The sequence below is a fragment of the Chamaea fasciata genome, unplaced genomic scaffold (assembly GCF_029207755.1).
Source record: "Chamaea fasciata isolate MVZ Bird 193981 ecotype frontalis unplaced genomic scaffold, bChaFas1.0.hap1 SCAF_3, whole genome shotgun sequence".
NCBI lineage: Eukaryota > Metazoa > Chordata > Aves > Passeriformes > Sylviidae > Chamaea > Chamaea fasciata.
This window is the reverse complement of record NW_027094088.1, coordinates 54,586,208-54,611,939: the sequence shown is the minus strand read 5'-3', so window position 1 is coordinate 54,611,939 and position 25,732 is coordinate 54,586,208. Positions and strand designations below refer to the sequence as shown.

Genomic DNA, 25,732 nt, shown 5'->3' with positions numbered 1-25,732 from the left:
AGCATCCTAAAATTATAAAGCAGTGTGGTGCATTAAAGCTCTAATTTGCATTTTGGCTAAGGCGTAGCTGCATTTTTGGACTATTCCTTTAATTTGGTTCTTTTAATTACCTGCTGATGAGTTCCTGTGGTGGAAGCAGCAGGAGCTGTGCCTGGAGCAGTTTCCTGGCATAGTGGTTTCTATCAGACAGAGCAATGGGATTCCTAGGGTTACTTTGAAATATGGGGTCTCCTGCTGTAAACCAGCAGACTGACACGAACAGGAATCTAATTATAAAGTCCAAGATATTGAATAAAGCTCAGAAATGCCATCTGTTCAGCTTTTCAGCCTGAAATTACTCTGTGAATTGCAGTAACAAGTTTGATTGTTCCTGTGTTTTTGTAGCTGAATTTTGTGACAGCAGCCATCCATACAGGCAGAGTTGTGCAGGCTCTGTTAGTGTTAGTAACTGCTTGGACTTCTTGAAGTATTCCAGCAAAGTATGTTTGGGAGATGGTGCTGGATTAAAACTTAATCTCATGAGGAAGGCATTGATACCCTGCAAAGGCCTTGCACTGGTTTGCCAGCCTAGACAATGCCTGGAAAGGGGCAGCACTCCATCTGTAGACTTTTGCAACAAATTGTTCCCAGGTTAATGTAATTAAAAACAAGCACTGGTTATTTACCTCCTTTGCAAGTGAAAGTGTTACTCATGTAGTTGATTGCAGGAGAAAATGCCAAACAGAAAAAGTTTGTAGACTGAGGAGGGAAAAAACCCCAACAAATTTGTGCTAGAATGATCAGGAAGCAAATCAAATGTGTGAAGAAGACCCACCAGTATCTTGACAAAAACTATGGAATGGAGTAATCTTAAAAACCTCTTTCAGTGATATACAATGTTGGTACCAACAGTGTGCATTCAGTCTTCATACAAAAATGAAGTAGGGACATTGCAGAAAGAAACTTTGTGGTTATTTGGGCAAGCCCCTGTGCCTGTTCATGTGCAGTATACAAGAGGAAATGTTCAAAACAGTCTGAGGAAGCAGAAGGAAACATTGGTGTACTGATGGAAGTCTTGTGGCCTGCTGTTAAGCTCTGTATCCAGGAAACAATTTCTTATTGACAGACAACAGTGGATAAATTCAGTAATTTCCAAAGAAACTGATTTCCTAAGAAAATCAATCTGGTGTATGCATTTTTTGCTGTATTATCCCATAAGAAATATGTAAGGCCCTAAAGGCTTCAAAGCAAGATAATATTACTGTCTCCAAAGCTAGCTATCTGTAGTTACTGCCTACCCTTTTTTCCTAGTTGTACATTGCTTTCCCTGTTTCCTTGGTGTTCTCTGCCACAACCTCTTGCACCATGACCTGCACATACCCGTACACATCCACAGCTGGTCTACACCGTCAGCAAGGATCACCAGCCTCATTAAAGATGACACTAAGAAGTTAGGCACACCTGACAAAGTTTAGGGATGCTAACCTCCATCCACAGAGCAGCTCTCCCTGTTATGTGTATCCAGTTTGACACCTCTGTGAGCTGGCACTGCTGACAGAGTGCTGGGATGAAAGGATCAAAGTGTCACCTTTTCCCTGTGCAGCTGTTGGGACCATGGTACCATGAGAGGGGGAACACTGCTTCCCATGGGATCGCACAGGGTGCTGACCTGTGACCCCACTGGGATAATTAGCAGTGTGTCTGCTCTCACTCTGCAGCCAGTGAGATGTAGCCCATCCATCATTCTGGAGAGCCTATCCTCCCCTGCGAGGTGACAGGGGCAAGGTGTGTGTTGGTAATGTAGCTGATATACAGAGAGGTTACCCCAGGTTTTTCCTGGTCTGTATGGCCAGGCCTTCAGTAGAAACAGTGCTGCTCTCTGACCACTAGAGCAGGAGGAGTATTTGTGTTTGTATTTCTCTGAGAGGCATGTTACTGAGGTCACTGTTAGTCTGGATAGATGCTTGTTCTCCCACCTGAGCCTTAGCACTGCCATCAGCAGTCTGTAGACATCCTTGCTCAGTGTTCTCACGGCTGCTGCTCTTCATCTGCTCAGAGATATGGTGCCCTGACTGAGGATGGGCTCTCCTTTTGGCTCCACCATTCCTGTGCCCTGTGAAATCTCACAGTGTGATCTACTGGTGTATTGTCTTCTATTGTCTTCTATCAGAGAGGTCTCTTTTTTTTCTTAAAATTATGAACATCAAATATTCCTTACAATCATCAGCTAAATTTACATATAGAGTAGTCTCTTGAAAACCATGTTATACTTTCATATTCGAGAATGACATTTTAAAATCATTGACTGTGTAATATAGCATAACATTAAATAGGATAGCAAAATGATCTTGGAAATTGGAGATCCAGAAAAGAAAATCATAGGTAGTGGATATTGAGAATCCTCACTTCAAAACTGAGTCAGTATTTCTTCTTAGCATGCTTGCATCTTGCAAAGCTTAGATGTCTGATAAGAGCATTGTGGACAGTACTGAAAATAAATTTACAGGGGATTTCATTGCTCTAAAGGATAACTTAAGATATCCTTAGATATCCTTATCTAAAGGATAATTTAAGAAAACATTGCCTCTTTGTATTTGCTATTGCAAACAAACTTGGTGCTTAGTCCAGTGCAAACATTGCATACATTTGTGTGAACTGAAATTTTAATTACTGTTCTGTCTGCCTGTTGTTGGCATGGAAAAAATAATTATTGATTGAATTGAACAGGTGTGCCCAATTTTAAGTTTTTATAAACCTAATTTAAAATACTTTTTATTTTTCAGAAAGGAAAATATAATTCATAATAATTCACAAGTACTCTGGAGTTCACTGCAATTCCCTGTAGTGATGCTAATCTGATAGATATTCCTACAGTGTTGCAGAAGTTGGTTTTCAGGTGGCTGGGCCAGTAAATGTTGCTCAAGTTATTCATTGAGGCCTGGCATGGAAACTCTGCTCTTCATACAGGGGTACAGCTGCTGTTTAGGTTGCCCAGAGTGGGTAGTTTGTGTATAAATGACAGTTGTCATTGGAGTCCAGTATCTCATGAAAGATATTTGGCCTTCAGGTATGTTTCTCCCGTTGGACTTATCAAGCCATTTGATTTCCAGAAATGCTGTTCCTTTGAAGTCTTCGCAGCGTATCTGAAGAGGTGACAGTATAGTTGCAAAACACCCTTTGACTTGGGACCAGAGCCAGATGGTGCCACCCACTCTCCTGCAAGTTCCCTTGCACACTGATCACTGAGGAACTTACCTCAAACCTTTAAAAACCCCAACCAACCAAAACCAAAAAACACCAAACCCACCCGAGTTTTAGGAAGTGCAGTGCTCTTGACTGCAAAACTGAATTTTAATGCTGTGGATCTTTTCCTGCACCATTAAAATGCGACTGGTACAAGAGCTTCTGTGTTGTGTTTTGCTGGGCGTGAAACAGTGGGAAGGGCAATGTCCAAAGCTTTGTCACAGGGAGTGATAAATCAACTACCCAGGCACTGAACCTTCAGCTTGTTGGCATAGCAGGGGGAGGGGCAGAAATTGCATGGTCGAAGACATCAGAAGTAGTGATTAAAGCAATCTCATTTATTGTTTTAGTTTTCTACCTCAAAGCCTTTTCTGCTTTTTGAGTTGGCACAGTGGATGAAATTCTGTTGCTGCTGATGTTAACAGGGAGTTTGGCATCAGCTTTAATGGGACCAAGATTTCACCCAAAATTTCAATGTTTTAAGGTAGTTTGAGCATGAATACAGCATCAGTGTATTTTGCAATTCCTTGATTTGTAGGCAGTAGTGTAAGTATTAGGTATCTTTCTTCAGTTACCTTAAGAAATTTTTTTCTTTTTTTTTTCTTTTTTTTTTCTTTTTTTTTTTTCTTTTTTTTTTCTTTTTTTTTGTGCACAGGAAAGGATGTTTTTACTGGCACACTAACCAACTTAAGAGAAAAATTAACAGTATCTTGACTTAAGTTATACAGTCATAAAATAGATATCATTTATGATTAATGAAAACTTTTGAGGAAAACATCTGTCTGGAAAAAAAATGTGTTGTGGAATAACATGGATGTTCTCCTGATTGCAGTCTTGAGACAGCTCTGCTAATTTCTTTAGTGGATAAGAAAAAGACTTGCAAGAAATAATTACATTTAAAGTCAGTGTAATCTGCTTGTGTAGACCCCTGTGTATTCAAATTAGTGTAGGATAGTTCTGCTCTCTTTTCCATAGAAAATAATAGTCTAGGGATGCCTCACAGTTTCTTAGCCTGTGACACCAATGTCAGATATGTTTTTTAATATACTGTATAGAGATCTGCATATGTGACTTCCATATATATCATTTTCCATTAAAAGGCTGTATCATTAAGGGTGGGTGGGAATACTAGAATATTGAATAATAATAAAATAATATGCTGAGATATTTCTTCATTTGCTGGCTATTTTTAACTGGTAAAATTTACTTGGATGGAAAGCAGTTTTCTATACTGTGCATTCAGTTAAACCCCCATGAGGTATATCCTAGCATTCTTTAATAAAATTCATGTTAAAATGTTACTGAGTTCATCTGGTTTCCAGGATGTGGTCTTCTGTTGCACATTGGCAAACCTGACTGTAACACAATTATTTCTTTGCATCTGTTGATATCTTGCTGGAACCTGAATTAATAAGTGCTGTTGAAACAGGAACCAAGTTTTTACTCTATCCATTACCTGACACAGTTGGAGCTTGTGGGAAGGGGACAGATGCCTTTCAGCCTTAGCAGAATAACACATGCTAACAGGATGTTATGTGAATTGTGCTAGAGTTATTTCATAGAATCACAGAATGATGGAGGTGTTTGGGTTGAAAGACACCTTTTGAGATCACCCTTAAAAGTCTGCCCCTCTGCAAATGAGCAGGATCTCAACTAGATCAAATTGCTCAGAGCTTTGTCCAAGCCTGGCCTTGAATATTGTCAGGGATGGGGCATCTACTACCTCTCTGAGCAACCCAGTGTTTCACCACTCCCATCATAGGAAGTTTCTTCCTTATTTCTAATCTGAATCTGTCCTTTAGGTTAAAACTAATAGCCCTTGTCCTATCAGTGCAGGACCTGCTAAAGTCTGTTTTCATTTTTCTTATAAGCCTCTTATCATGTGGGAGGAAGAAGAGAAAACTTTGGCATGAAGTTCACTGCAACTTTGTCTCCATATGACTCTTCCCCAGCCATTACTTGAGCCTTCAGCACATATTAATCTTCAGTTTTCTTGTTTTCACAGCCGTTGCAGGCCTCCCCCATCTGTCCATACCCACCATAGATGAACCATGACAGGACTGAGCAGCTAGTACCCAATAAAGCATATTTCCAGGTCTCAAAAAACCAACTATTCCATACCTTGTTGCCTCGTTCATCCTTTTCTCCTCTTGGGACCCAGAAGCCTGGGAAGAGGGAAGCCTTTTTGGTGCTTGTTCATTCCTTACGTTAGCAGCATCTGGGTTGTTTCAGGAGCTCAGCAGATTGCTGTACTACAGCTTAGGAAACGATTGTAAGATGTCTGTGTTGGTTAATTTCCTGTGTGTCATTTCCTGTGATATTTCTACAGAATAGCCCTTTCTGTTGCACAGACATAAATCACTTGTGCTATAATGATTCCATAGAAAATGGAGCAGTGTGTTACACACACAGTGAGGCTGTCGTGCTGTCTACTAATGCTATTAAATATACTTTATATAGTGGTAGATTTCTGGAAAATCAAGAGTGAATTCCTGTGGGAGTAACAAAATAACAAATTTACGGACATTTGAATCTTATTTTGTGATAACTCTATATGTATTTCTGTCTTTTGAAATACTTTTGGAACAAGTTGAATTTTTAGCTAATGTACACTTTCTCTAGTTTTTACACGCTGTCATTTCTTTACTGTTGCCTTTGTCCTCACTAGAATATTTTTCATTTCTTCTTAATATAATGTGAAATCAGATCAAAGTATTAGCAAATAGCACAGGATTGGCTGTATACCCAGCATCTCAGACTCAGTATTTATCCAGACTATATATAGCTAATTGATTAAAGCGGTTTCAGGTTTTGTGCAAGTCAAGAAGCTATTTATGTGCGTTGGAATAAAAGCCATAGTGTTGAACAAAGTTTTGATTATTCCTAGAAGTTGGAACTAAAAAGATATTTGATTTCCAAGACTTTAGTAGAATCAGTAAAGAAAGATGTGCAGTAAAATCCAGGAGATGAAGGGTGGGTTTCCTAAGTTTCTTCATGGGACTTCATGCAGAAAACAGAGAAAATGTCAATATTTTAAAAATTAATATATTGTTAGGCCAGAAGTGATCACTGTGATCATCTAGTTTGATTTCCTGAATAACACAGATTGTGTGACCAATTCTTTTTCTTTCTGAAGAAACATTAGTTCCCGTATTTTTGTTAAAAAAAAAGACTTCAGTCCTTGATAGACTGCTTTGTGACTGCTGTATTTCTGCAATTGCCCCCAAACCTTGTTTCTGCTGCTGCTGGTCAGAGCTGGAGGCTGGCTCTCCTAACTGGACTAGTGAGCCTGGTCCACTGTGTCCCCTTCCAAGTTTGCAAGCAGAATGTGATGAAATAAACAGTATAGGGGACTTGACCAGCTTCTGCTTGTTTGCATGTGTTTTGACAGGCCATGCACCCCATGAAATCCTTTCTTGCTGAATTAATTATGCAGCCTGTAAGAGAAAATGCAGCAATAGTGCTTAGGGAAGCTGAGCCCTGTCCCCCCCTTGGCCGTCATTCTGCCTAGAGAAGCTCTCTTGTCCATACACCCATTTCTCTTCTCCTTGTCTTTCCCCCTGCCTTTGACTGGGGACAAGGATAGGACTCCAGCACAGTGCTTCTGGGTTTGTTATGATAATATGCCCTGTGTGATTGTTTGGATGTACTTTGCCAGGCAGTAGCAGGTGGCATTCTGCAGTAAACAGCCTGCTTTTTAAACTAGTTACCATAGCAGAAAACTGTAATAATTTTCCTAGACAAAGTCTTGGCACCACTGAACACTGTGGGGATTTTACCACCATCAAAGGGATCTGGGTCAGCACTCATCCACTGCTTTTTTTTTCTTTCTTTTTTTTTTTTTTTTTTTTTTTTCTTTTTTTTTCTTTCTTTTCTTTCTTTCTTTCTTCTTCCCTTCCCTTCCCTTCCCTTCCCTTCCCTTCCCTTCCCTTCCCTTCCCTTCCCTTCCCTTCCCTTCCCTTCCCTTCCCTTCCCTTCCCTTCCCTTCCCTTCCCTTCCCTTCCCTTCCCTTCCCTTCCCTTCCCTTCCCTTCCCTTCCCTTCCCTTCCCTTCCCTTCCCTTCCCTTCCCTTCCCTTCCCTTCCCTTCCCTTCCCTTCCCTTCCCTTCCCTTCCCTTCCCTTCCCTTTCCTTTCCTTTCCCTTCCCTTCCCCTCTTTCCTTTCTCTCTTTCCTTTCTCTCTTTCTCTTTCTCTTTTTCTCTTTTTCTCTCTTTCTCTCTTCTCTCTCTTTCTCTCTTTCTCTCTTTCTCGGCAACTTTGAGGAAGATTTACCCTCCTGGGACAGAGATGCCAACCTGATTGTATTGCTGAATGTTGCCTCCTGCAACAAACAGTTGGGATTATTAACAGTCCTGGTCAGAACCATTTCATTAGGTAAAATGTTGTGAAATTTTTAATACCGAGGTTTTACAACTGCAAGGATTTGGAAACCTTACTTACAGATTCAGTGCTTCTGTCTAGACTGTGGAAAGAAAAGCGTGAGTGTTACACTGTGAAGTGGTAGCTTAGTTTTTGGCAAGAAGTAACAAAATGTCCTAAGAAAACTGTCTTTGTCATGAAGATCAGTTCATATATAAATGCACAACTGTACTGTCAGCTAGCGGATGTTCACTCCAAACACTTCTACAAGGAGTGTATGGAAAATTTATACTGTGGATTTTCCCAAAATCTAGTTTAAATCTGAGAAGGCTATTTAAAAGCAAATACAATATTTAAAAGTTTCAAAGCCATTAGTTTTAAACTGTGCATTATTTATATGGAAAATATTGCTTTTGCCTATGTCATGTAAAAATTAATTCAACCTGCTGACACTTGCAACAGTCGTTTTTTGTTTCAGTTTGGCACAGTCAGTTACTGGAGGCTTTTAGCACCATTGTAAGGGATACTAAGGTCATTTTCCACCCACATTGCTATTTTTTGCTAATTTGTGTGTATATGTAACCTTCCTAAAGTCGCTTGGCCTTAGCTCTCCCTATGCTTAGAAAGCTTTCCATGACATCTATACAAAAGTTTCCTCACTGAAAATCAAGCTGATTTATTTCTCGTTTATTCTTGATGAAGCTGGCTGATCCAAAACAGCTGATCCAAAATCTCTTTATACAAGCCTTTTATACACTGAAAGAATACTCTGCATTCCATTTTTGTTATTTTTTTCCAAAGAGGTTTGTGCTTCCTTTTTTATTTCTTCAAAGTGTCTATGTCTTCTTTTTAACTAACTGGACAAAGTAATTCTGCAAAAGTTCTAACAATATTGATGAAAGAATTATTGTATTTGAACATTTTAACAAATGAAAGAATATTTTATTTTTATTTAAAAGTTACTGTTTAGTGGCTGTATCTCTTTAGTTGTAGTGTCATTCCTACTTTTCTCATGTGTACCTCAAAAAAAAATTGCTAAAAGGAAAAACAAAGCTAACAACACAAAAGTGATGATTTGCACGAGGAGAAGAAATGCAAAATAATTGCTGCTTATTTAAGGAAACTGTTTAAGCCACTCCCAAAGCTCATTTTTTTCCATACCTGCTGTCATCAATATGTTTTATTCTGTGGCTTATTTGCAAGGCATTCTTTTCAGCCAAACATAGAAAAAATGTGGACTTTGTTTTGCTTCACTGTTGCACCATTGTGAAAAATGCAGGATGGAGCTGTTGTTTTTCTGGTAGAGATCAAGAATATGCCACATGTTCAGAGGACCTTATCACCTAAAATCAGCAACTTAATTTGTAAATACATAGTGTAAATACATTGCTGCCTAAATAAGGAAGATGGTAATGGATGTAATTACAAAAGTTATAGTTACCTATTTAGTTGGATGATGGGGCTTACATTTCTGCACCAGCCTTCTACAAATCAAATCTCCCGCCTTGCGCTTTTGAGGAGGAGAGTGTGTCTTTTGGATGTTGTGCTGCTGTAGAGTTTCCACATGAAAATGCATTCAGACATTTTTGGTTAAGATAATGGAGTGTTTGGAGCCAGGCTGTGCAGTACTGGGTGTGTCAGGGAGCAACAGTGGTCCCGGGTGGGGTTCCTGTTGGAGCTGCAGCCAGTGCCAGGGCCTGCCTGGGTCACCAGATAGCAGCCAGGAACCACTGGAGCATCTGCAGAAACGGGGTTCCCTCCCAGCTTTGCCCCTCTGGTGCTGGCATCTGCTGGAGTGCCTGTTGGAGGGACTGGTGGGGAAGATAACCTTCTTTGGAAAGTGGGGTGCCCAAAAACATGAAGAGTTGTCTTTTGAGTGAACTATTCTTAATGTCCTTAGAAAAGGCTTGGAAAAGGCTGTGACCTTCTCCTGAGTTCAAATCTTTGAAATAGTTGTAGAAGGGTCTGGTGTAAGGGGTGCAGGCAGGGCAGGCAGGCAGCACCTTTCTCTGTTCTCCTGTATAACATGGTTGCATGATGGTTTGCATCACCTCCAGAGTTCCTCTGCACCTCTCAGCTGGTGGTTAGGACATGTTTGTACTTGTCCTCTCTATTTTCAGGGTGACAAACACCCATCAGCTTGCGTGGCATGAGTGCATTTAGCCTAGGAGACTTTCTGAGATGGGGAGGCAGCTAGCTACAAATGATTTTGTGGTAGGGGAAAACAGATATTGACTTTTTGTCTGATTTCAGAGCATTAGTGCTACCTCCATAATAACTAGTATATATTCATGCTGCATTTTGTTTTCTTTAATAAACTGTTACAGTGGAAGAAAACCTAGCTGTTCAAATACTGCTCCAAGCTAATTTTGATGCCACGGCACAGGTGGAATAAAGAAATGGAACAGAAGTTGATGTTCCGCTAGTTGGGGTGGGCAGAGGAACTTGGAAGTCCAAGGATGTGAGTGGGAGAAGGCAGGATAAATGTGCAGGATGGCAGCATGGCCATCTGTCTGTCTTGCAGGCATGGATTCTGGACATCCTCAGCTCTCATTTTCTGGGAGATTCGTAGCAGGCAGCTGTAGCAGACAACATTGTCCATCTCCTAAGGGCCAGATCACACAAACTGTGAGAGTGATGCAGTGAGATAAGGGAAAGCTGGGCATGCGTGACAGAGCAGCTCCCCTTTGACAGGATCTAACTCCACTTGTAGCTTATGTTCCTGAGCATCCAGCTTCAAAACAGTCCCTGCAGCAGAAAGCCACTCCACACGAACCAAGTGGGGCATGACCTGACCTGCCTCACACAGATAATTGGAAGGGTTTTGGGGACTCATTATTGGGCTGCAGTCAGAGCAGGAACAGGTAGCTGGGAAGTGGGGTGTATAGCAGTAGTTGTGTAGCAGATGAAATTTGTGATGTTAATGTGAGAATAATGGAAGATAGGAAGAGGAGAAGTGATGGAAAAGAATAGCTAGAAAAAGAATATGGGAAGCACAGGAAATAAAATAAATATATAGTGTAGTTTATGTTTTATAATTACTTGGTGAGAAAATGGTAACTGAGATTTCTCTCTGTATGAGAGACAGCTCTTGTGTGTAATTTGGACAGCTTGATGGCACCCCCTCGTTGCTCAGGTTGTAACGTACCTATCTGAATTGCTACACCAGGTTATGCCCATGAGGTACAGAAATTATTTGAATTTTCAATTAGACTTTTCCTTACAGAAAGGTAGCTTTTGTGTAGTAATGCCTGTATGCAGATGTTTCTTATCTTCTTGCAAAAGGAAGTGGCAAACTTATTTCAGGGCAGGCAGGATGCACTTTTCTGGGGCTGTCCTTTTTTCAATTACTGCAAGATGTACACCTTGTCACTAGAGAGGAAAGGCTTATTTTCAGAAAAAAAAGTAGCAGTTGAAAATGTCAATGAGTTGTTTGAATTAAAAAAAACCAAACCTGAAACAACCACAATAAATAGATTGTATCTTATATTTTCATGGCAAGAGAGGAGGCATGTGTATGTTCTGACTGCAAGAAGAGAACAGTTAATATGAGCACCCTGCTATCTCAGGCACTTATTGAAAAGGGGATGAATTAGTGTCTGAAATACCTGGGTCATTCCGCTGACTGCAGCAGGAACTTGAAGTACTGGTTAATTTACTAAGTTGACTCTGATCAGAGGATGTGAATCCCACCCTCTTCTTGCCTGTTGCTGTTGGTGCCCAGCACCAAGAGCCATCCGGTGGGTGTCCAGGCAGTGCTTTTGCAAGGTTTGGACTCTGTGGCAGAGCTGCTGTCTCTGAGTGGGAATGAATACTGGCTCTCGTGCACAATTTAGTTGCTGCACAGATGGGGTCAAAATGGCATCTCAGGCTGACTTCTCCATGGTTGTTTATGGCTAGTAGTGGTTTCAGGAAACACTGCACTACTAATGTTGCTGAAATTCTTGGATAATGCCATTTCCGTCACTTCAGGAGCCATTGTTCTGGTGTGTGAAGGGCTACAAAGCATTTGTCTGATGCAGGGGCAGCACAGAAATGGTGCTGAGCTGTAGCGGGTTTGGGGGTTTTTTAAGCCTTAATTTTCTTATGATGTTTTTGCTTTGTCATCTATCACTCTGTACTTGTTAGAGGGCTTAACCAGTAGAGTTTAATCAAAGCTTTTGGTTAACAGAGATATATTTTTTTTTTCTTTAAGAAGTTTGAAAATGACCAAGGTGTCATCTTCAAATAGGTTGTTTTTACAGACCATAGCAGCTTGTTGATGCGTTAGCAGCAAACATAAGTATGCACACAGCGTCAAGACCCTGATGATTAGAACAGAACCAGAAGGTTCGTACATTTGTGGTGGACTCAGAAGAGGTAATATCTTGCTTATTTGATTGCAGAAAACTCATCTAATATTACTATGCACTGCCTTCCTGCGAGTTATTCTCAGTAGCAATACGATTATCACCATTCAAAGTGATAGCAAAAACCTTCCCCCAGCATTTCTTGTGAAGCTGTGAATCACACTTCTGCTGAGATGCCTTTTGATAGACTATATGAACTATTGTAGTTAGAGATATTTAAGATGAATTATAGTATGAATGTGAACACAGTATGAATTATGAGTTACGTTATTTTTGCAGAATATATTATGTCTATTGAACTAATGCTGTCACAGAGAAGGGCTTACCTGTTGTATTTACAAGAAATGGTCTTGTCCAGTTTTCTGGCTGGACTTGCCAGACCTGCCTGTTAGTCGAACTGTTTTAACAGCCCCTCCCAGACAGATTAAGTAAGATTATATTCATTTTGGTGTTGGGGAAGGTTAATGTAATCAAAGATGCAAAACACTGATATGAAACTGGTATTTGAAGGCAGGAGCTGTTTCCCTCTTAGGCTGGATTTTTAGCAAGCCATTATTATTTCATTTGTGTTTTCCACTTTCATAACTATGGTTTCTCAAATCTAAGTCCTTTAAAGTGAAATTAATCTAGACCCAGAATGTAGGTGGTTGATGTAGGACACTGATGCTTTCTCATTTACCTGCCCAGAAGTGGCTGTGTGCAGGGCAGCCCCTGCGCCTGCTGCGGCTGCATATTTGAGCAGAAATGCAGGAACTATGTGTTTCTTCTGGATTGTTTGGAAACTGACAAGGACATCATGAGTCTGAATGGATGACGTGGCTTTATAGTTTACTTCTGTGAAATACTGATTAAAGTGATAGCTTTAACTGTTGCAGGATGTGTTTGTCTTTCTCCTTAGCTCAGAAGATCCTAGAGCAGGATTAAATTATGTAGTTATGGTGCTCAGAGGCACAGTATTTGGTTGGTGGGGCAGTGAATTTTCAGCTCCTGTTTTTCACAGACTGTCTGGTTTATAGTGCAGTTCCCAGGATGTTTTTGTGCAGCTTGGACAGAAGCCTGGGTGGTCTGCGGGGCCACCCCCATGGTGCAAGAAGTGCTGGAGGGGTGATGAGGTGTGGGGGAGCAATCCTGGCCTCAGAGTGGCCTGACAGGCTTCTCCCTTGCATTTTGCTGCAGTCGGGAGTTTCACGTCTGCTACTGTGGCCATGTTGCTTCCAGGCCCAGCCTGAGGAGGTCTGCACTGTGCCAACAGCTTCTGCTTTCCTTTCCAAAAGCCAGCTTTTTGGTTCAGGTATTTGTGCTGTGGCTGTACCTGATGTTCAGCTGGTGACCATCCTTGTCTCGGAGGTTGCTACCAGTTCCTCGAATTGGCCTGGCTCCTGAACACTGGGAACCATGGTCCTCCTGCTGTGGGGCTGCTCAACCAGACTGCAGAGGAACAGAGAGGAGGAGGAGGGGTGGGGAACAGCATGAAGCATCTTTGTTTAGAGACATGTAAGTTTCAACGGACATTGGACTTGAACATTGTTGTGCACCTAATTAAAAGATGAACAAAATGTACAGTTTTATTCTTAGTGGCATAGCTTGTGATGCTGCCAGAGGTGAACATGGACTCCTTTTGCCAAAGTGAACATATAGCAGGTGCACAGCTGTGTGGTCCTGTGCCAGTCACAGGGCTTGCTGCCACCAAGGCCTGAGGTTCAGCTGACTCTGTGTGTTCTTCCCTGCTGGATCCCAGGTCACATCCACAATCTCTTTTCTCTGACTTCATCTCCTCTGTCTCCTCATCGGTTCTTCCTCTCTTTCGCAAGTATGTGGGCACAGGTGTTTGTTTTAGTGATTGCTTTTTTTTTGCAGGCAAGGGTAATATGCTGTTGTCTTTTCTGCGCACTGACTCAAAAGTCAGTTTCAGGCAGTGTGTTCTTCTAGCCCGCTTAGGGGGGGGAAACCTCAATCTATTCTTAGTACCTTTTGATTAGGCAATAGCACCACTGTCACTGCTCAGTACAAGGCTTGACTGGTGAGCTGCATCCCCACACCAACTGGGGGAAATGGCAATTCCACCCCAGCACAGAATATGCTGTTTTCTTTCATATACTCTTTGTACTTCACGGATATTTGTCCTGGTCTGCACCATGCTGTTTTGTTGTCATGCTTTCTTCTAACTTAGTCAAATGTTTATGTGTGAGACTTGATTAGTTAAAGCACTCAGGCAAAACTAACTGAAGCAGAGCTTGCCTTTTTCAATGGCAAAACAAATCATGAGGCAGTTTGAGTGGAGCCAGTGTTTATCTTGCTCACAAGTGAAGGGTCAGATTAATACTTGGCACATTATTATGGTTTTCTCTCCTTTTTAGTGATTTGGATGCATCAAATGCCTTAATATACAGCAGGCACCATCAAAAGCTAGCCAGATCAGTTGAGTGATTTCCGCAACAAGTTTCCAGAAGACTGTGGGTCACCTTTAGGTGCTTGTTGTATGTATTCAACATACATTTACCTCTTCCTCTCACCTGGCAGCTGGGAATGTATTTTGCCTCTGGCTGCTTAAAGGAGTGCATCTAACTGGCAACCTCTGTTGTCATTGCTACTCATTAACTCTCAATAGCACTAGTTCTCTTCTAGTATTTTGTAGTGGGTAACATTACCCGTCAGCCCAGTCTGCCTTAGAGCAGAGCACCCCAGCTTCTTCCCTCCCCAGCACATAAGCAAGACAAGAAGCAACACCTCCCCAAAGTGGGGAGCAGGGGTCCCAGCAGGGGAGGTGTGAGGGGATTTTCTCCCTGCAAAGGTTGTGGCAGGTCTTCAGCTGAAGGCCTTCTAGCCTTGTGCCTACATACTCCCCTTCAGTCTTTCTGGATTTTCCTCGGCCCACCAGGGCAGCCCCCAAGCCCAGGGTGATCAGGGGAGGGCATGTTACCTCTGGTAAGAAATTGGAAGTGTGTGTGTGTTTTTTAAAATATCAAAACAAGAATTGCAGTGGGACAAATCAGTTTGGAAACTGTCCTTGCTATAAATGTGATCCTAGGTCTCTGTTGCCTGTAAAATGTACCTTGTCCATTTCTCGCCCCTTTTTCATGTCAAAGTAACAGACTGCATTTTTATCCCACCAATTTATTTTAATCTGTGCAAAAACAGAAATCTCTACTTTTATTTTTCCTTTTTCACTTAAGAATTCAGTGGAATGGTGTTTTTGTGCCACTGATCATGAACCAAGCCGTACATTTACCTGCAAAGATCCGCAAAGGTTTCTGGTCCTGTTGCAGGCTCAATGGCTGTGTCATCTTGGGTTATACAGAAGTAGATTTGGTTAGGGCCCTGCAGAGACCTCGGGTCCCTGCCGGCCCCTGGGGATGCAGCCAGCGCTTCTGCTTGGTCTTGGGGTGACACAACCGTGCCCTCTGCCACCAGCGTCTCAGGGCTTTGCTCCTGGGATGAACCCTGAGAAAGGGCAAACCACCTGGGGTTGGTCAGGTCAGACCCTTAAAAACTAAGGGGGTGGTCTAGGCTGTAAATTCTAGTTAATAAACACTCTGCTTTAGTGGTTGAACAATGTGCGAGACTTTTAAAAATCTTTATTTGTCATGCCAGTTCTACTACAAGTCAGTGTCACCTTTCTGTTTTTTTTTTTTTTTCTTCTCTTTCATCCTCAGATTATTCCTGCAAACAAAGAGGAAACAATTCTGACAATGCTTTGTCAAAGGTAGCTAATAAAACAATGGAAGGATGTAGGCTGAAGCATAAATGGGATATTGTGGCAGATGTAGATGATTATTAACCAGCCAATGTTTCCGCCAAGGATTCTAATCATAAACACAGCATGGAGTGAATCTGGGTATATTAATAGCAGAGGTTTTATGGAAAATCAGAATGCAAGCTTTCTTTTAAACATTCCATTTCCTGCTTTAATTGATAGAGTGTGAAGCTTTCATGCAAAGAATTTGGAAAAGATTATTTTTTATGTCTGACATTAAGTACATGATACAGGCCAGGAACAACATGTTGAAGAAGGGTTTCTTGAAAAGGATTCTTACAGTGATGCTTTTTTAGAGATGTGACTAGTGACAAATGCTAAACTCAGTGATATAAAAAAGCCAAGTGTCTATGGTACTTAGATGCTAGAGGACTATCTATTTGTGTCTATGTAACCCATGTTTTAATGTGACTTTGCAACAAAACAAAGATATCAGAAAGATCATTACCCTGCAAAACTTGTGGACTTCCAGATGGATCAAATGTCTCTTATTTAGTTTCAGTTTCATATTGTCCTGTGTTACATTTTGAGAAATAAAATGCTAGGTTTGTACTGTAATCACTGGTTTAGAGTTCAAATGCTTTAAATGTACACCTTTCTTTCTGCAGCTCTGCTACAAGTTTGGTCCATCATCTCCTTTTCTGAATTTCTGAGTTTCTCAATTTCACCCAAATAGAGTAACAAAAACTCTACTTGACATGTTATACCTCAGCTTTGTGAACGTTGAGTTCTGATACCATTTGCAAACATCAACAGTTTATTTTTCTTATAGTGTCTGATATTTTTGAAGTTTAGAGTGTTGCTTACAGTGGGATAGAAAATATTGGGAAAAGAAATATCATTATACTGTTATAATACATTAAAAAGACAATATAACTGTCAATGCATGTGTTGTTTTTATAATGATTTGTAGTCTGCGAGTATCAGCCAATGTATTTCAGAAATTTTGTGACAGGAAGGGCCCCAGGATAAAATTTGAAAGTAAGGGAAAGTAGCAGAAGTTTAATCAAGAGATGTGGACAGGTACCAGTTTCTTCACTGGTCATCCCTAGCTCTCCAGGAAAATGGGATAAACTGCAAAGCCGAAGGGGAACAGCAGTATTGACCTCGTGGAGGTTCCTCTTGCTGCAGCATGTATTTTCTGCTGTAACATCAACAGGTCCATCCACAGCAAAGTATTTACTTACTCCATGTGGTCTCTTGTAGCTTTGGAGTCTGTTTTCTGGTTGCTAATTAAAAAAACTTCATTGTTCTCGATCTTAATTTTCCCTTTTTTTTGTTTCTTTTTTTTCTTCCCACCCCTCTACCCCCCCCCCCCCCCCCCCCAGCTGTTTCTCTGCTAAAGAAATCTGCTTAAATTAAGCAGTTGGTGCCAAGTGAAATTATTCAATTATTGGCACTTTTGGTCTTTCCTTTGAATAAACAGAGCCTTCCTGAAGGCAGGGCAGTTCCTCAGGAATTCCTTTATGGTGAATTAAGCAGCGCAGCGATGAATAACTGGGAGCAAAGGACAGTCTGAGCTGCAAACCAAATTGATTATCTAAGTCCTCAGCCGACTACTTCAGGGCAATTTTGGATGGGACCGATATCCCCTAAGGCTTAGGTGGAGCCTAATCTCACCCCAGGGAACTGCTGCTGTTAATGTGTCCTGCCCTGTTATCTGCCCTGCCTGTGTGCAGCTGGAAGGGCCAGAGCTGTGTAGGAATTAAGGGTTTACAGGAAAGACCAGGAGCTGGCGGCTTTGCTCATAGACGCCTGATGCACGTGGGGTGGTGGTGACAGAACATTCCTGTGGCACACCCCGCCCTTTGTCACCCTCTGGCTGCCTCCTCACCCCCCTGCTCCCATGCGAGTGTGGTCCTGCCAGACAGCCAGTCCTGCTGATGGTTGGACGTGGTGCCCTTCCTTCTTGGCATGTCGGTCGTGACAGTTCCAGCAGGCACCGGCTTTGCCACACAGCCATTCCCTGTCCAGGTGCCTGAGGGGCCCAGGAGCTGAAGAGTCTGGTCCGACTGAGGAGTCTGCCCATGCCTTCAGCTACTCCTGTGCCCCAGCACAGAGCATGCGCCTGCCAGGGGAGCACAGCAACACTTATTTCCCCATCCTGCTGGGGGTGCTCCAGGAGAGATTAAAGGTTCTGTCAAAAAACCTAAAATGAGCCTTTACCCATGTTTTCTTTCTACAGTAAACCTGTGACCTGCCATATGTTGTTATAGGAGAGAACAAAGCATCATGGCATGGGCTGTTTTTAAGTGCACTTTACTTGGTAACAGCCTAATGTGCTCCCTACCTTCTTGAGAGACTTGTCATTCTCAGCTGTACTTTCTTTTATTTTTTTTCTTTGACTCATTCTGGCTTCTGAGGTTATTAGTGTAACAGCAGAACATCAAACCAGTCTGTAGGAGTGCAGAGCATGATCTCCTCCCACTGTGTCCTGAAAATCTAGCATCCAGTCTGATCACTATCTTGAAAGGCTATGGTGAATCAAAGATCGTTTACTGCACACTTTTTTTTTCTTCCACTGTCCTTCTGAATGGCTTTCTCTGGACTAATTTATAATGCCACCCATAATTATCCATCTGAAGAGGCTCTGCATTTAATATTGAGTGCTCTTCCCTGATGAACACCTTGGGGACATGATTGAAGACAGAATGAGGAAATGATATGTGGAACTCAGGATGAGAGCAGGAGAGTGGTGATTTCAGCTGTTCCTGTTTGCCAGCTCACTGTCCTGCTAAAAAGCTACTCCAGAACTGTCTGGTATTTTCAGAGTTAAGCTGATGATATGATATGTGGCCTCTCCAGGAAGCTATACAGACTTACTGTGAAATAAGCTTCAAAATGGATTTAGGAGCATCCCCACTGTTGCTTTCCAAAGAGGATAGACTTGGATGGGTACATCTTGCTTCCTGTGCCACTAGAGCAGAGCAACACGGGAAGTGGCAGCTGCCAGGCTGGGCAGGTTTCAAGGCAGGGGCAGCAGCCCCTCCCTACTTACCTTTCTCTGAAAGAAGAAAATTCAAAGGGTGCCAAGCTTCCAGGGTAACCTGAGCTCCCAAGCTTTAATCAGATCTGCACCTCAGGTGCCTGTGTACCACAGAAATGTAATGCCTGCTGTGGAATGATTTTGTTTCCTGATTATTTATTTTTCAAAATTTTGTTTCTGGCGGAAAGAGGAGCAGCAGTGGATGGACGATACACAGGACACAGCAGTTAAAGCTTCTCTGTTCCTCAGCTCACTGATAGCAGACTGGCATGCACCATTTAAATTTGGTCTGGATTTTCAACCTCTTGTAGGCAATTGCTGCTTCCAGTGGCAAGTCCCAAGACAACCAGCAAAGATAGCTGAAAGAGTTACTTTTCTCGTGGAGGACAGAGGAAGGTAAAGGATTGTGGGAAGCTGTATTTCATTATCTGGGATATACTGGACAGAAGTAAATTGTGACACTGGCCTCTGCCTTCTTCTGGGATTAAGTTCTCAAAAATATTCTCTGGGGCAGTATGCTTCCCTCCAGTAAATATTTAACTAGCTGCATCTTCATCAGAATTAAACAAGGAAACTACCCCACTGTAGATGGCACGTACTTATCATGGAATCTGTGCTTCTTGTTCATTCAGGTTGTGCAGAAATGGTACAAAATGTGTGGAGATATAGGAAAAGGGGAAAGACTGGGTGGGAAATAAAGTTCATAGACTGTCCAGATACATTTTTTTTTTTTTGCCTTGTCATGCCCTTCTGCATCAGAAGTCAGTCTGATGTAGATTTTCAGGTTTCCTGATACAGAGGTCACACATGGAGGAGTTTGTCACATGCTAAATTTTGTATTCAGTTTCTTTGCTTCTTAGCACTATTAGTTTGAGAAACTTATAGAAGGAGCATGGGAAGCTTGGCTGGGCTCTGGCCAAGGAGTTGCAGCTGGTCTCCTAATTAAAGAAAAAGAAAATGATATATAGGCCTGTGGGGATCTGTCAGACACAGATTTATTGGGCAGGATGGAAGGGACTTAAAGCTATCGCCTCCATTCTGTCAGCCCCTCCTCACACAGTGCACATGCACTGAGTTTCATGATGCTTCTGCAGCCTTGCAAAAATCATCATCTGGAGCACTCTTATCTCCATGCTCCCTGCTTCCTTCCCTGTTTGCAATTCCTCTAAGTTAATGGATGCAAAATGCAGGAAATAATGTGCAAGATAAATGTATCCATATCAAAATAAGGGATTCTGCAGGTTAGGGTTATTAAGTAATAATCTGACTACCTTTGCTATCTCCTAGTCCTCCTCAAACATCAGTGAGGGAAAAACACATCAAGATTGCTGTTGATAAAAAGGAGAAGCTGCAGCACCTGTTAGTTGGAATACTTAAAAGGAATTTTAAAGCATGAAAATTTTTTCAAAAGTGAAGTTTGTTGGTTTATGCTGATTTTTGTCATGTTTGGGTCCCCAGTTCTTGGGCCATTGCCTGGAGAGGATGAGGGAGAGGGACCAGTTCATCCTAAGAGTCTCTGCACTCTCCTCTTAAAAAACTTCCCATATGATCTTTGTTAATGGGGGAAAAAATAGGCAGGGTGGCCAGAACCTTACAAACAAAGTGGACAAAAACCTGCTTATCATTCATTTGTGCAGTTAATATGCTCTAGGTGCCATCATTTGAAACTACTTGATGCTTTTGGCCTCCCTGCATAGTCCAGCCCTTCCACAGGGACTGGGGGCAGAGGTATGCAGGGAGGACGCAGGTTTTGTACTAGTTACCTAATAATCTCACAAGTGTAGGAACACAGTTTGTCCCAGGCTAATCTGAAGAAAATTCATAGCTGGAAGTGAAATCCTGGCACTACAGGAAGTGATCTCATGCCAACATTGGTCTAATTGGGATTTCACCTTCAGGAATGTGAAGGAAAATAAATTTAAAAAAAAAAATTTAAAAAAGAGATGCTTTTTGAAGGGAATAAGCATCAGCTAAGCCTTAAGCAGTAGTTCAAGGTACAGGACCTCAGTGGGATAAAGATGTGTTAAAAGTTAAGCTTGTACTTAAAAGGCTTTTCTAATATCTTTTGCATGTAGAAACCCAAGTGCTCCAGTTGTGTACTCTGGCTGCAGTATTCTGCAGTGTATGCGCCACCCTAACATGTGTTTCTCAAAGCTGGGAGAACCATTGCATATTGTGTCATTCTTCATTTCATGACACTGTTGATGCAAACCAGGACAGGAAGCTGTCTGAGATAACGATACATCACTTATTTCTGTTTACTTTTTTACCTTCTGTCCTTGCGCAGTGGAAGTTAGAAAGCATTAAAGCAAAAAAGTGAGAACATAGAAGTGGATAAATGCTTCTCTTTTGCAATAAACTGTACACATTTTCTTTTGTCTTCTGTATAATGAAACTCTTAAAAACAAAAAATAATAAAAAGATAAAGGAAGGGTTAAAAATTGTTTTATAGGTAGTTTCCTTTTTGACCTTGCTGCCTGACTGTGCTTACAGGAGAAGCCGAACAAGAGATCTCAAGAGTTGCAGCTTCCTGGGATTGTCTGTCAGAGGAATGGAGAGCAAAAGAATAACTTTCCGTCATGAAGTATGTGCCACTATATTTTCAAGTGTCCTTAAAAGACTTTTCTTTGGACATAATCGAGTGGATTCAAGGACCCAAGAGGTCAGACCAACAAATAGATATCAGTCCTTAAGCTGTCTGGGTTTTTAAAATGAAAGTCAGCAGTTGATCTCAGTAACATTTCCTGTCTTAAATAGTGACATGCCTTTTGGTGCTGGTTTGCTATTTGGGTTATTTACATTAGGAAGTAGAGTGACCTTTAAAATTAAGTATTTCTTTTAGGAAGAATTGTTCCTTTATGGTGAATATATAAAGTCCTCCCTCCAGTAACCAGCTGGAATCCAGCAGCAGGAGGCAGTAGGATTGATCTTCTACTTTTCTTTAACATCTCAGTCCACTTTTCAACTATGACTTTACTGAGACAGCACTGCCTTCATTTATCTCAGGGCCAAGATAAAAGCATTTCCCTCAATGACCTTGAATTTCTTCAGACTCCTCCATCTGCTGTTTCAGGCTTGATGTGCTCGTCTTCCCAGCAAAAGCAGAGCCCAGCCGCTGACTGGCTTTTCTAAACAGTCTGTTTGCAGTCCTGGCAGCTCCAATGCTTTTCTCCAAGAGCTGTACGTGGATGGAGGGCAATTATGTTCAGCAATTTTCAACAATATTTTTATTTCCTTAGTTTTGGCAGGTTCGCTGTCATGTAAAAGCTGGTGTACGTGCTTCGCTGTAAGTGAAATTGGTGCCTGGGGTATCAAGATGGAGCCCTTGAATGTTCTGTTCTCTGCTGCTGTGGTGTCTCATCTGTATTTGAGTAGTTAGCTGCATTTGAAGATACTTATTTTCAACTAGAAAGTTAATTTGCAAGTAGTAGCACCACGAATTCATCACTTCCCTTGCTGTATGAGTGGACATAAAGAGACTGTACCCTGCCCTTGGGTGTTGTGTGCAATCTTCCCTTCTCTTTTCAAAATTGTGTTTATTCTGTTCTGGAAAAATGACAACAATAAAAATTAGTCTGCTTTTAAGGTGGGCATAAGATACCTCAGAGTTAAGTGGCATTGCATCTAACTGCCCCTGTGAGGAACAGTCTTGGAAAAAGAGGGGTTTGAGGTTTCCTCCTCATGCCGTGCCTGTGCAAGGAGGCCCCTGTCTGAGTGCAGCTATTGTACAAACATGAATTTTGTCTGATTCTTATTATGCATTCTCATTACCTTCATGTGTGGCCTGGGAGGGAAGTGGGAAGGGAGGGCAGAAGAGACCAACCCACTTCCCTCCCTGGTGGTAAGCCAGAGTTTTTCATGTGAACTGATTTGGGGTAAGAGAAAAACAGACCAGCATCTGGTGTGTCTGACTGCAGGCTTTTGCCCTGTTCAAATCCTGTACGTTTGAGGAAACTGGGCTTCCTCAGCATGGGAGGGTTTAGAGTGATTTCTGCTGTCATCCTAAGAGTCACCTATGTATAGTAGTAGTAAGTGAGTTAAACTCATTTTCACTGGGCACAAGTTCTCTTCCTAGAGCTGGGTTGGTTCTCCAGGGGTATTTACCATGCTAAATTTTGTTTTGCAACTGAGAAGCTGTCACAGTTATCTTTTTTGCACATCAGTAAGTCATTTTATAAGAAACCATTCCTATTTGAACATTTGTATGATTGTACCTAATTTTACCAAATTCTTCTTTTGGCACTTTTTTGTGTACATTTACATGTGGCATTTTCATGGCTTCCTAATTTTAGTGTCAAGTTTTGTGGGGTTTTTTTTGAGATCTGAGTTATATATAAAACAGATAAACAATGTATTTACTCTATTTTGTTTACTCCATTTTGTTACTCTGTTTTGTTTTGTTTACTCATTTCCAGAATGTCTTAAATGTGGTGGCAACAAGAGAGAATGAAGAAAGTTTATCAAAGTGCACAGTTATTTAATGGAACTAACTGAAATTAATTCAAAAGCCTTATGGAAGTGTGACTTGGCTGCCCTCCTTCCTAGCCCCTTCCATGCCACTCACTCAGGTGCTGTGCCCTTGTGTTCCAAGATCACTAACCATAGACACTGAAGATATCCTAGCCTCCAGCCCCTTATGAAATGTCTAAGTGATAACTGTGGAGACAGCTAATGATACCTGGAAGCTATGTGATATTGGTCAAAAAAGGAATTTATTATAGGAGAAAAGGAGCAAGTAGGACAGTGATGAGTGTTTGGGGACAGAGATGAATAAAAGAAGTTAAAATTTGCCTGGTGGAAAATATTTTTTAAAGTAAATAAAAAGGAGGCACACTAAGATACACGGTCTGAGCACCATTCATCTTTGTTTTGGGGTTTTTATGACATAATCTTGGCAAAATCAATTGTCTTAAGGGCTCTAGACTTCCCTCGCCCCACACTGTTACAGATGTTCAGTGAAAACTTCATGAACACAGAACAGTCTGTGAATTTTGTCCAGGTTTGACAATAATTTTATGGACTGATTAATGACCTATGTGGCCGCAGTTGCAGGTTTCCTCTTCTGTCTGTTGGTGTTGTAAGAAAAACAGATATAGCTTTTGCAAAAAAAATAAAAGCAAAAAACCAAAAACCAACCAACCAACCAACCAACCAACCAACCAACCAACCAACCAACCAAAAAAACCCCACAAAAAACCCCACCAAAAGACAAACCCCCAAACACAGGGATGCATTCTCTTAAGGGACTACTTCTCAAGATAGAGTAAAATGGAGAACTTCTCTCCCAAAAGCTGGAGGAGGAAGAATATTTAAGTTATATGGTCTGTAGGGTAATGTCTTTTGGCCCTTAAGAACTGCTTGAGTGCCTAAAGCAAGGAAAAGCAGAGTAGATGCCTTCCAGTGAACCAGCAGAGGAAGGAGAGCTGTGCTAGTTATTTTAACTCTTGGTTAGGCAAATAGGATTAGCTATGGGGGATTAAAATGATCAGATCTGAATTTTACTTTAATATAAGTAGGACCATATGTCTTTGGGAAACCCCATCTGGTTTCAGACAATCTTAGTGAGAAAATGAGACAATTTCAATACTTGTGTCATTTGTTGTGGGGTTTTATTTGGGATGAGGGGGGGGTTGCCACAGTTTCAATTTGTTCAGTTCATGAAGTTCCTGCTGGATTAATCCTCTGTAAGTGAAATGTTTTGGTTTTGTTTTCCCACTTGTCAGCTTTACACTGTGTTTTCTAAAGGGACAGAGACAGCTTGAAGATTGAATGCTCTAGCAAAGAAAAAAAAGGATCTTATAGTCCATCACTTCACATAGCCTTCATTGTCTTTAGAAAAATCTGGTGTGACCATTCTTTAGAAGGAAATAGGGAACAGTGGCAATGGTGAATAATGTAACTAAGTTGCATAAATCGTGAAGATATTCAATGTATTCTTGAAATGCAGGTTTCTCAGTTACCCTGTGTTCCAGGGTTGTCACAGGTTCAGTCTTCATCTAATATACAGAGAAAGCAGGGAAACAGATGAAACTGAAATTTAATTCACGCAAAATACGTGAATTAAACTCAGCAGAACAGCTTGGTTGTCCTTTTTTCCAATGTTTCCTTCTTTTCTTCAGAATAATTGCTTTGATTTCATTGAAGTTACTCCTGATGTGGGGATGGCAGTCTGGCGTTGTGGTTTTCTTTGTTTGTCCTGAAGCTGGATTTGATGGTGTTACCAGCCAATTTGTTTTAAAATAGTACAAAAGTTAGGTGTTGTTTGTTTGTTTGTTCTTTTAAAGAATGACCTAATATTAATTTTGAAGGAAAATCTTACATATGGCCTCATGGTTTAAAGTCAGCCAAATACGAATTCATAAGGTTTTGCACTTAGTTTTTCTGAGAAGGGGTTCACCTTTTTACTGTCTTAGCCACCCCCAGTTCTGCTATGGACCTGGAGCTTGCAGGATAAAGTTACTGTTTCATCTGCCACCTCATCTGGATCCTGAATGGCTACATCACCTCATGGACAACAAAATAGCAATATAAACCAGAAGAACCAAGACTTGTATTATAAGACAAAGTGAAAGAACCTGGTGATTCTAGTCCCTGGGGAGGGGAGAGGAAAAAAGCAGCACAATGGCTGAGCAGTACAAGCCAAGTACAGGAAGAAAATTGCTGTTTATGGGCTTCCTAAGAGTACCTACATTAAGCTTGGTGTAGTATGAGAAATGCAATAATACAGAGAGAAAGGGAAATTTGATAGCTCTAAACATAAATCAGTGCATAGCCAAAGAGCCGCACAGTGCTTTTCTCCATGGAAATTGCATTTCCTGGGTAGTAAATGGTACTTCTGGAGTCATAAGAAACTCTGTTTCCCAGAGTAACAACACTTAGTCCGTGTTGTACACTTGCCAGAAATGCCATCCTATGAGTCAGTGCTCTGAACTCAGGTGTTTAATTAAAACAACTTCCAGTATTTTAGAAAGACTGCTCTCCCTGCCGATTGTACTTGAGACAAACTTTATTATAATTGTTTCTTATTTCCTCTACCAGTAAGCATGAATGACAGAGGCATGAC

General features: G+C 41.3%; 1 protein-coding gene across 3 annotated transcripts in view; it reads left to right on the top strand.

The window, feature by feature from the left end:
• The window catches only part of TIAM2 (TIAM Rac1 associated GEF 2), a 168,968-nt gene that overhangs the window by 33,447 nt on the left and 109,789 nt on the right, over nucleotides 1-25,732 (top strand). For 2 of the 3 annotated variants that reach the window (XM_066179046.1, XM_066179048.1), the window contains exon 3: nucleotides 21,163-21,253. The exons of the other annotated variant lie outside the window; for it this stretch is intronic. The gene's annotated coding sequence lies outside the window, so the exon portion shown is untranslated. The remainder of the gene's footprint in view (nucleotides 1-21,162; nucleotides 21,254-25,732) is intronic. 3 annotated transcript variants of the gene reach the window in all.